Source organism: Physeter macrocephalus, chromosome 15 (assembly GCF_002837175.3).
Source record: "Physeter macrocephalus isolate SW-GA chromosome 15, ASM283717v5, whole genome shotgun sequence".
NCBI lineage: Eukaryota > Metazoa > Chordata > Mammalia > Artiodactyla > Physeteridae > Physeter > Physeter macrocephalus.
This window is the reverse complement of record NC_041228.1, coordinates 28,860,598-28,872,641: the sequence shown is the minus strand read 5'-3', so window position 1 is coordinate 28,872,641 and position 12,044 is coordinate 28,860,598. Positions and strand designations below refer to the sequence as shown.

The following is a 12,044-nucleotide window of genomic DNA, read 5'->3' as shown; positions in this document are numbered from 1 at the left end:
CCAGTGAGAAGGCAGTTGCAATAATCCAGGTGAGACATAGATGTGGTGAGAAGTGGTTAAAGTCTGGATGTATTTCAAAGGCAAAGTCAACAGGATTTGCTGACAGGTTGGATGTGAGATATGAAAGACTATAATGTTTTTTGGTTTGAACACCTGAAAGGATGGAGTTGCTATTACTGATAAAGGAGAGACTATGGGAAATGCTGTGTTAGATGGAGATTGAAGAATGTAATATCAGGAGTTCAGTTTTAATCATGTCAAGTATGAGATGATTTTTAGACATCCAGTTAAGGATGTCAAGTAGGTAGTTAGATATATGAGTCTGAAGTCAGAGGGCAGATCTAGGAGGGGAGATACAAACTAAGAAGTCACCAGCAGATATATGGCATCTAAAGCTATGTATCTGGATGAGATTATAGAGAAGATGTTCAATGACTTAGCTTTGGGGCATTCGAACATTGCTTTGTCAAAAAAAGATATGAAGGATCAAATAAAGGAGTTTGAGAAAAAGCAGCCAGTAGGGTAGGAGGAAAACCAAGAGAGTGAGTGCCCTGGAAGCCACAGTTTAAAATGCTGCTCAAGGGCTTCCCTGGTGGCGCAGTGGTTGAGAATCCGCCTGCCGATGCAGGGGACACGGGTTCGTGCCCCGGTCCGGGAAGATCCCACATGCTGCGGAGCGGCTGGGCCCCTGAGCCATGGCCGCTGAGCCTCTGCGTCCGGAGCCTGTGCTCCGCAACGGGAGAGGCCACAACAGTGAGAGGCCCGCGTACCACACACACACACACACACACACACACACACACACACACACACAAATGCTGCTCAAGTAAAATGAGGACTGAAAATGAACCAACCACCGGCTTTAGAAAGGTGAAGGTCATTTGCATCCTTGATAAGAGATATCAGGGGAAAGAGATTTACAAAAGTCTGATGGGAGAAACTACAACATGTTTTGTACTTAACAATCCATAAAAAAGAGAAATAGCGATGGAGAAGGAAGACTTGCTGGAATGACAAGCTGACTTGAAGAAAGGGCATGGAATCTAGTGAACAAGCGCAGGGGTTGCCTTTAGGAGCATGAACAACTCACAAATAGGAACAAGAGAAAAATCAGAATATATACTGTTTACAGAAAACAGCTTTTGCTCATTTATTACTATTACTTTTCTTAGGTTCACATTTTATATTTGACTTATGAGTTCATTATTTTAAAAGTAAGTTAACTCCTTTTTGTTTTATTTTTGTACATATTTTATTTTTATACATACTAAACAGTACTTTCTAGATTTGAGAATATCTCCTTTCAATCCAAAAAACTTGCTTGCAGCTCAAGCAATTCCAGTGTGCTACATCCAAATGGCAGAAATAACTCAGATTCATATATGACGTTCCAAGCCTTCTTTACTGTTTTCCTTAACCAAGAAAAAAGTAATTAGGATACCTCATAAGGACATTCCATTAACAGGGATATGCCAAGATAATATTCTTTTTACTCCATACTGTTTACGTAAAATATAACCTCCCTTCATACTCTTTACCCTAGAATACTACTCTGGTAACACCCTGGGGTAAAGAATATGCAGGGAGATTATGCATGAGATTATATTTCAATATTCAGGGAGACAGTATTTAGCATTTGTTATATTTAGGTTAAATAAAATACACTTGTCCTCTTTCTTATGGTTCATAATTTGGAGCAAGTAAGAGGATATTAGTAAATTATTTAGATGTTACAAATATTTTCATTGACTTATCAATAAATAAGCTAAATATTATTAATAATGAAAATATCAGAACTACAATACAGTTTCAAAAATTCAAGTTGTCTTAAATATAAATGAGAAACTACCTTGTTTTTCAAAAACAGACTTCTAAGTTCGTATCTCCTGCCTACTCCTTGGTAGACATTCCAAGTCTCTTTACTGCTTTTCTTAACTAAGAAAAAAGTAACCATCATACTTCATAAGGGCATTCTATTAATGGGATATGCCAAGATAACCATTCTTGTTACTCTCTATTATTTACATTTGTAATTTATTGGCTATATATGTATATATAAATATAAATATATATATATTTAAATATAAAATGAAATATATATGCAAGCCAACAGAATGGCTTGCATACTAGCTATATTTGAGCTTTTCGTCCATTAAATTTATTTGGTACGACAGAAAAAAAAACACCAAAGCAAATCCCACGTGTGTTTTGATGCTGCTACTGAATGTATGACTATATAGCAGTTTTATTCCTGAGGTATTGGGTTAGCCAAAAAGTTTGTTCAGTTAGTGAATACATTGTTCAGTAAAACTCTTGGTGAAAATGAAAAATGTTTTTTATTTTTATTTAAAACCAAACAAACTTTTTGGTCAATGCAATACAAAACACTGCCACCTAACCTGTTGGTACAATTTAAACTAAATTAAACACAATAAAGAATAATGTGAAAAACAGCATTAAATTAATAAAATTACCACCCTTTTCATGTTTCTAGAAAAATTACCTTCTGTATATTAGTAAAATTTCTAAGAAGGACTATCTATTATCCTGGGACAACATGTGCTGTGGCCTTACATTTTTCTTTTTTTTGCCTTAAACAGTGTATTTGTTTTCTAGTGCTGATATAACAAAATGTCACAGACTGAGTGGCTTAAACAACAGAAATTTATTTTGTCACAATTCTGGAGGCTAGAAGTCCAAGATCAAGTTGTCTGCAGGGTTGTTTCTTCTGAGGTCTCTCTCCTTGGCTTGTGGGTTGTGACCTTCTCCCTGCCTTCACCTGGTTTTCCCTCTGTGTCTTAATCTCTTCTTGTAATGACACCAGTTCTATTGGATTAGGGTCCACCCTAACAAACTCATTTTAACTTAATTACCCCCTTAAAGGTCCTATCTCCAAATACAGTCAATTCTGAGGTACTGGATTGAGCTTCAGAATATAAATTTGGGGTGAGGGGGCATAATACAGCATATAGCAAACACTATAGTTAGTTACAGGGAAAATGTGTAACTTGGAGAAGGCCTTAGGGTATTTTTCTTTTATGTAGTCATAATAATTAAAAGGTAGGCCCATCAAATTAATCCACTGAAATTCTTTTTATTATAATGATGAAATGTTTATTCCTTATCATTTTAAACAGAATCATCACTCAGTGTTCTTTGAAAAACTAAAAATGGTGGAATGGATTATACAAATTTCTTTATAATTTACAAGCCACTTTCACATATTTTTTCCTGGGAAATGGACACTCATAGAAATTAGAAACTATGGCTATGTCTAAAACTTTTCTTATTCTTCATTCAATGGCAATTAAACCACACTATGTGACATCTAAAAAAGAAAATAGCAGATGGAAGTTCATGTGTATGAGGATTTTGGAGATTTAAAAAGTCAGTATAAGTTTTTCTAGAAGAATGACCTAAGCCTAAAGTTGCACAATGCTTTTTCAAGGACCATAGGAATGTTTGCCTGCATCTACAATATGGTGGCAGAAGCAGGGTGAAATTAAGAAGAAAGGACAGGCTTTGGTAAATTAGACTAAGCTATCTTCCCAACTAATGTGAATACTTACATTAGCAAATAATTTACAATCAGACTTTCTCAGACTCTGATAAAGTAATTTGAAAGCTTTGGCCAATGTGTAAAAGTCCAGGTGGCTCCCAGTGGTAGAGAGTGACTTTAGTAAACTAAAATTCTGTACTGTATTTTTAAGGTTGCAGTTCAAAGAGCAGAGCCACATTTCATAAGATCAGTGGCAAACACATGGCATTCTCCTCCTCTGGGGATGTCCCTAGAGTTCCATCACTCAGATTGATCAAATTAACTGAATCATTGTTCCACTCATTGAGCCTGTGTGTTCACTGCCTCAAAATTCACAACTCTGCTAACTGTGGCTTCCACTATTATGGTGTGTTTTTTTCCTGTTGGCTAATACCATGCTTTTGGGTGAGAAGCTATAGGACATTATAGTTGAAGTTTCTCTATGTAAATTCAGGAAAATTCTTCAGGCTATTTTTTTCAGGTTGAAATCCCTAAAGTATTATGCCCTGGGGATAAACTCAGGACCTGCCAAGGGCAATGAGCAGAAACATCTTTTAGAAGGGAATCTGAATTTATTCTACATGAAGTAAGAAGAAAACTTGTGATTGAACATGCCTCTATTTCCTCATTCTCCTGAAGCCCCAATAAAGTAAGTAAAGGAGTAAAAAGAGACAAAAAATATATAAGAAAAAAAAAGAAGAAAGATATGATGAGGGATTTCAACAGAATTCTTAGGGAGATGGAAAGCAGATGGATAGTGGTGTTCAATAAAGGAAGCTATAACCTGGGTGCCTAGACACATGGTTATCCATGAGAAACACATTTCTTCTCCTTCATCTCCTTCTTCTTTCTCTTCTTCTTCCTCCTCTTCTCTTCCTCCTTCTCCCTGTTCTCTTTTTAGTCTAATTTGCCCTACAGAAACCTGGAAAGGTTTAGGACATGGAAGCACAAGGCACTGGGGGAGGTTGTGGTGAAGCTCAATGCTGAGAACAAGGAGAGTGGTTGAAAGTGGCTAGACCCTTGGATTTCATCTACTCCCCACACCTCTAAGTAAATCGTTCTTTATTTTCTTCCCACCTTCTACCTTGAAGAGTACCAATATTTTAGCTTCTAGATGAAATACCACATCTAAGAGGATCTGGACACTAGTCAGTATGGGAAATGGGGCTGAAGCCAAAATGACTAAGTACAAATTTTTGTACTGATTGGTAAGTCTCTAGCTCCCCTTCTCTACCTGTTCCTGGAACATAGGATTGAGGTATGTACCCTCCCATGTGGGAGAATAAGAGAATACGTCTCTGGAGAAGAAAATGACCCCAAAGAAAACACCTATTGAAACAGATGATTGAGAGATTCCAATGAAAAAAGAAAAGCAGGTTCATTACCAATCATTATACAGTTGAGGCACCCTATTCACAAACATATTGTGCTTCCCTATGGCATTCTAGGCTCTTATGCTAGAATATGAAACAGACAATTAATCATCATAAGACACTTGAGGAAAGTCCTCAACAAGAAAGACAGACATTAGACTAGATAAAGAGAAAATAAATTACATAAAGAAAATAGACACACTAAAAGGGGTAAAACATACTTTAAGGAATATTCTCAAAGAAATAACAGATGATTATTACAAGCATAAAACAAGAACAAGCATGCTATAAAAATAGAACAGAGAATAAGAAAAATTATTGGAAATAAAAAATAAGATAGGTAAAATGAACAATTCAATAGGAGATTTGGAAGATAATATTGAAGAAATTTCCCAGCTGGTAGAACAAAAAGATCAAGCAGATGGGAAACAAGAGATGAAAAGTAAAGAAGTTAGAGGATCCAACGAAAGATCCAATTTCCAAACAAGAAAATGGAGAGAATGAAATCATCTATAGAATTACACAAGAAAATTCCCCAGAACTAAAATGTGTAGATACCAGTCCAGATTGGAACAGGGGAATAAGCAAAGGAAGAAGAAATTGATAATTAAACACTTGAAAAACAGTACTGAAAAACTACAGTAAATTTAGGCAAATTTTTGAAAAACAAATAAAAACTGACAAATGAAAACTTTAGGCAGTTACTAATTACAGGAAAAAATAAAGGCTTGTACAGGAAGGAAGGAGTAGTTGCAGTGTCCTACTTGTGCAGAATATCCTTTTTTGTTCTACTTGACCTACAGTGACAAAATGTATTTAGACAATCAGAATAAAGTAAACCCTGTATAGGAAGGACTGGGGAAGGGGAATGGAGGCAGTGGGAAAAATAACATTGCTACACAGAGATAGCAGTAAAATATGTTATTTAGAAACATGAAAATACTAGAGAAAATAAATTTTTAGAAAAATTCAGTGTTTGGTTTGGGAGAGGAGGATTGGCATTATTATAATTCTTTCAGTAAAATTTGCCTTAATAAAAACAATGTACATACATTTGATAAAAATAAAAATCTAACTAAAATTAATACAGGGACTTCCCTGGTGGCACAGTGGTTAAGAATCCGCCTGCCAGTGCAGGGGACATGGGTTCAAGCCCTGGCCCAGGAAGATCCCACATGCTGCGGAGCAACTAAGCCTGTGTGCCACAACTATTGAGCCTGTGCTCTAGAGCCTGCAAGCCACAACTACTGAGCCCATGTGTCACAACTACTGAAGCCCGCATGCCTAGAACCCATGCTCCGCAACAAGAGAAGCCACCGCAATGAAGGGTAGCCCCCACTCGCCGCAACTAGAGAAAGCCCACATGCAGCAACGAAGACCCAACGCTGCCAAAAAAATAAATAAGTTAATTAAAAAAAGAAAAGTAAAATTAATACAAAAGGTAAAACCAAGATTATAATAAAAGGTAAGAGAGACTGGAAAATGAACAGTCAAGACTTAGACATTTCATATATATGCAAAATTTAAATATTATAAAAGAACTTTTAAGTGTAAAGCCGGACCCTATTTGTAATAGTATTTTAAAATACAGTCAAATAATACTTCTCTTATTTTCACATTATGTTAGTGCCTTGATTTATGAAATTTATGCTTTTGTTTGGCATCTTTAAGTTTACATAAAATATATACTAATTTTTTGAAAACAAGAACAAAAGATCCAAACTGTCACACACAGCATTCTACCAAGTTAATAAGAGTAACTCTGTAACAGTATATCTCTGCAAAACTTTGTTTTCAAAGTGAGGCTAGGGAACAGCTCACTTCCTACCTTAGTCATTGGTTGTAAGGAACAGAGACTCACTCAAACTAGCTAAGTAATCACGGGGAATTTATTTAAAGAGTAAAACACTACTTAAAAACTCAATGGCAAGTTTTATGAGAGAATGGAACAAGGAAAGAGAATGCCATCAAAATCCAAGGCTGCTGACTTCATTCTCTCTATTCTCTCTCTCCAGGGCCACAGGGACTCTCATTTCTTCATCCTTGTATGCACCTCAATCACTACTTTTTCTCTATGGAGCACATTTCCCTGTTTCACTTACACTAGCCCAAACATGGCCACTAGGGTCAGCTTTGGGTGATCTCTCTAAATGTTCCGAAGTTGTGACAAGAATTCCTAAGTCCTAATTCCAAATGCCTGGAAGATGAATCTGATTGGCTCAGCTTGAGTCAGGTGCCTACAATTGATCCAATCAGCCTCGGCTGTGTTTATCTGGTGGGGTGAATGGTGTGTGGGGGGGCGCTGTCATGTGACCCCACCCTCACTCAGCAAGGATTGTGGGAAGAGAGAAGAGATGACAAACAAGCAAACTGACTAACAGGTTTGCTTTATCTTTTCAGCTCTCTTGATAAGAACTCAAAAAGGTTTCTTTCAATCCCTATCCCAGTTCCTCCAAACAAAAGTGTCTACTCAGTAGGGGTGTCTACTCAGTAAATTCAAGTGAATGACAGGTATCCCAAATGACGTAGTGAAATGTGAAAAGTGTAAAGAGAGAACTTCCCTGGTGGCACAGTGGTTAAGAATACGCCTGCCAATTCAGGAGACACAGGTTCGACCCCTGGTCTGGGAAGATCCCACATGCCACAGAGAAACTAAGCCCGTGCACCGCAAATACTGAGCCTGCACTCTAAAGCCCATGAGCCACAACTACTTAAGTGCCACGCAACAAGAGAAGCCACCACAATGAGAAGCCCGCGCACCGCAATGAAGAGTAGCCCCTGCTCGCCACAACTAGAGAAAGCCTGCGCGCAGCAACCAAGACCTACGCAGCCAAAATATAAATAAATAAATAAATTTATTTTTAAAAAATGTGTATAGAGAAATGTATGTCTCTCTTCTCATTCCTGAATAATTTTTATTTCACATGTATATGTTAGAATTCTAAATCAGGGGAGTTATAGGAAACTTTCTTAGTCCTAATTTCCCTCTTTGAGACATTCCCACAACTGACCAGTATTTTTGGTCAATATGATTACCTTGTGATGTAAGTTGTTACTTGAAGATCTTCATTATGGCTGTTAGTGGTATGAGAATAGACCTGTGTCACAGGAAAAGTTTTCCAGAATTTCCAGAAGTTATTGCTCAAGCTATTGTTGCTTCACTTATTATTAAAGGATTAAAAATTACATTTTTATTTCCAACCATGGGAAACCAATTCTTACATCCCCATCTATTTTATATCCTATGTAGGTAGGTAATGAGGAATAGGGTTAGCATGAGTGATGGGCTGGAAGAAATATGTTAGGTTTTTAAAACACAAGCTATCTGAACTAGCATTATATTAGCCCCCATAAAAATATCCCATATGTTCATTTCTTGATAATTGCTTTCATTTCCTTTTAAAGCTGAAAAAAATAAGACAAAATTAAAATTATGTTAAATGATACTCATATCTTGGCTTTTTCCCTAAGGACATCAAGGAGAAATTCCAAAGAGAAGAGAAAAAGGAGAAATACTGTATGTTAGCAGGGTTTATCAGCAGTGTTTTTATGGGTTAAAGAGGTTCAGTTTTAGGTTATGTGTGGGAAAAGATGTGAGACAGGTGTGATTATAATCTCATTGCATTCCACATCTTCATAAGTTGGTTTCGAGTAGGTTGTTGCTTATTTTATAAATTTAAGAAACCATTTGGGCTTCTTGGATAACTTGCTAAAAATTCAAGACAATTGCCTGCAGATTTTACAAATTTAAAGTAGATGGATTAGTAAAGTGTGGATAAAAATGTAACAAATAGAAATTACCTTTGCTTCCTCCAAGATATTATTTTCAAATCTATATCAGGCTTCCATTTAACTGTCACTAAGGAAATATTACACAGTTTGCTACATTATCCTGTACTAGAGCTGAATGATGAATGGAAAAGAAAATAGAACTAGTCTATGAAATGATGACTTCATTAGAGTGATTATTTTATTTTTTATTATTATTTTTAACATCTTTATTAGAGTATAATTGATTTACAATGGTGTGTCAGTTTCTGCTTTATAACAAAGTGAATCAGTTATACATATACATATGTCCCCATATCTCTTCCCTCTTGCGTCTCCTTCCCTCCCACCTTCCCTATCCCACCCCTCTAGGTGGTCAAAAAGCACCGAGCTGATCTCCCTGTGCTATGCGGCTGCTTCCCACTAGCAGAGTGATTATTTTTAACCACTTAAAATTTATTGTATTCATGTGTCAGGTATTGTGCTATGCTTTCACAGCAATTATCACATTTAATTTTCTAAATAACCTCTGAGGTAGGATTATTATTTTCCATCAAATGAGATATCAGGGACTTATATAAAGTCATATTATCAATAATTTGTAAAGCCAGAAATGAAATCAAAGTTTTAGAAGTCCAAGGAATATCAGTGTTTTAGTATATTGACTGCAATTGAAAAAAACAAGTATTTAGTAGAGTTCTTTTTTGGAGGCAGTAACTGTGAGAAATGTCATGTCCTTATGTTTGTGTCATATATTTATTCAGATCTTTATCTGCATGGTTACAATTCACTTGGCTTTCTATTCCTTTAGTGACAATTTCTTCAGAAACCTATGTCTCCTCAAGAAGAATCTGAAGAATTTCATGTAGTTCTTATTCCATTTTCAGAGAGCCTGAGGTATAATTCATTTATAATACAATAAACTGAATATATATAAAATACCATTTGAATAGTTTTGACATTCACAGTTGTGAAATCATCACTGCAATCAAGATAATAAACATATCCATTACTCTCAAAAAACAAACAGGGACTTCCCTGGTGGTGCAGTGGTTAAGAATCCGCCTGCCAATGCAGGGGACACAGGTTCGATCCCTGATCCAGGAAGATCCCACATGCCACGGAGCAACTAAGCCCATGTGCTACAACTGCTGAGCCTGTGCTCTAGAGTCTGCGAGCCACAACTACTGAGCCCATGTGCCACAACTACTGAAGCCCACTCGCCTAGAGCCTGTGCTCTGCAACAAGAGAAGCCACCACAATGAGAAGCCTGTGCACTGCAACAAAGAGTAGCCCCAGCTCACCGCAACTAGAGAAAGCCGGCATGCAGCAATGAAGTAAAAAATAAATACATAAATAAATGAATATTTTAAAAACAAACAAACAAACAAAATCCATGTCTCCTCATAGGTTTGGCCACTGGTAACTCAGATACATTTCAGAAACTCAGGTACCTGAGTCTTCCAGCAAAAAGAGTTTTTATATTTTATTGAGTAATACATACTTTTTCTTCCTTAAATTAAAAAATGCTTCATCTTTTATAATTAGAAAAAAAATTGCCTATCTAAGTTAATTTCATATAACTGCTCTTATGTGACTATAATTTTTTGGAAAAGAACTCTCAAAATCAGACCAATGTACTCTGGTTGAACTTTTGTTTTTCAGTTAATTGTGCTTAGCATGCAGCTCAGGTTGATAATCTTGTCTGTGTTGACAGTAAAGTATCTACTTATTGATGTTATGCTGCCAGTTGTAACTATTTTCATAAGTGATAATCTAAATTTATCTCTTGATACTTCAAAAATATCTGTTATCATCAACACTTCTCAAAAAATATCAACATCATTTTATTTTGTTTTTAACTTTCTAGCATTTTAGAATGGGAAAACTTGTGTTCAGAATTAATGGTTAAAGGGTTAAAGGTTTTACTAGCTATTTATGAACTAAGTGAAAACCCGCAAGACTATTTTCCATTGTTTTAAATATATAGTGCAAATCCGACGTCTTTTATGTCCTCTACTAGGACATAAATGAATCAGGCTAGATTAAGGATAATAATCATAAATACCATTTCTGGCTACTAAATGAATTTATTCCTTAAATTTTATGTTAGGTGGTATCATAATTGGGGCAACCAATACATTAAAATAGATTAGTTTTCACAAGTTTGACTTATGTTATATATCTCAAACTACAGTTAAATGTCGTAGACTCTTTTATTTTCAACGAATTCCAATGAGGCAAAAAACACAAACAAAAAGCATAATTCCTCTGAGAATTTAGAGTATGGAGAGCTGCAATTCATGAGATTACTAATTTTAATTCATGCACAGGGATATTGTTTGATCTACTATTTTATTGAGAGGCTGGATTTTAGCTGTGAAATTTACCTGCAAAATTGTTTTATAATAGAAAATAACATGCTTTTGCTTTCAGTATTACTATTGTAAGAAAAAAATAGACTAAAACCAGATTATTAAGGCCTTCTTTTTTTTTCCTTCCTAAGGACAGCAAGGAAGTCACTATACAAAGTAAAATAAAAATAGAGAGAAAGCATAGATTTGTGAAGGCACAAATCAGATTCAGAAATTTCTCCTGGCCTGAAGCATTACAACACACACAGCATGCAGGAGAGATCTAAGGGAGTCTGCCCTGTGTCATCAAGGGTCTAGATTACATCATCATTGATTTCATCTTCTCCATCTCCTAATTTTAATGGCTCTGCTTTCCCAAAGGCTGCTGTAATTTATCCCATGGGTTCTCAAAATAAGCGAAATTTAAAATAGAAACACTGCTTCTGTGTTGTCTTTATTGTCTTTGCCTTTTTTTGATACCACATCTATTTGCAGAGATAACAGTACCTTCTGCTCCAGTTCCGATGAAAATGCTCTTTATATATTCACTGTTTTATCAATGAGATGAAGAATTTTTGTGATTTGTGAAATAAGACACGAATAATACATTTACAGTACTTTACTGTAAAATTTAACCATAATGAATTTTGCTGAATTTATGAGACAAGAGCTATATCCAAAATAAATTTGGATGAAATGTTTTGCAGCATGTGATAATCCAACTATAATTTTATTTTTTTTCTTACATCAGACTGGAGCAACCCTTCCCCAGACATATTTTTAAAATAAACAAAATTACAGTAGTTTTACTTTCTAATATGTTCACTTCTTCCGAGATTCACTGGGAAAGAGTAAAAAATCTTGAAGAGGGTAATGAGTCCCAGCTGAGAATCATGTGCCAAGATGCTCAATGACTTTTTTTTTCTTTAAAGACATAGATAGGGCTTCCCTGGTGGCGCAGTGGCTGAGAGTCCGCCTGCCGATGCAGGGGACACGGGTTCGTACCCCGGT

At 35.9% G+C, this 12,044-nt stretch overlaps 1 long non-coding RNA gene across 1 annotated transcript in view; it reads right to left on the bottom strand.

The window, feature by feature from the left end:
* Positions 1-1,331: 1,331 nt before the first annotated feature.
* The window catches only part of LOC112066519 (uncharacterized), a 35,445-nt gene continuing 24,732 nt past the window's right edge, over positions 1,332-12,044 (bottom strand). The window contains exon 4 of the long non-coding RNA XR_003683478.1: positions 1,332-1,412. This is a non-coding gene — a long non-coding RNA (uncharacterized lncRNA). The remainder of the gene's footprint in view (positions 1,413-12,044) is intronic.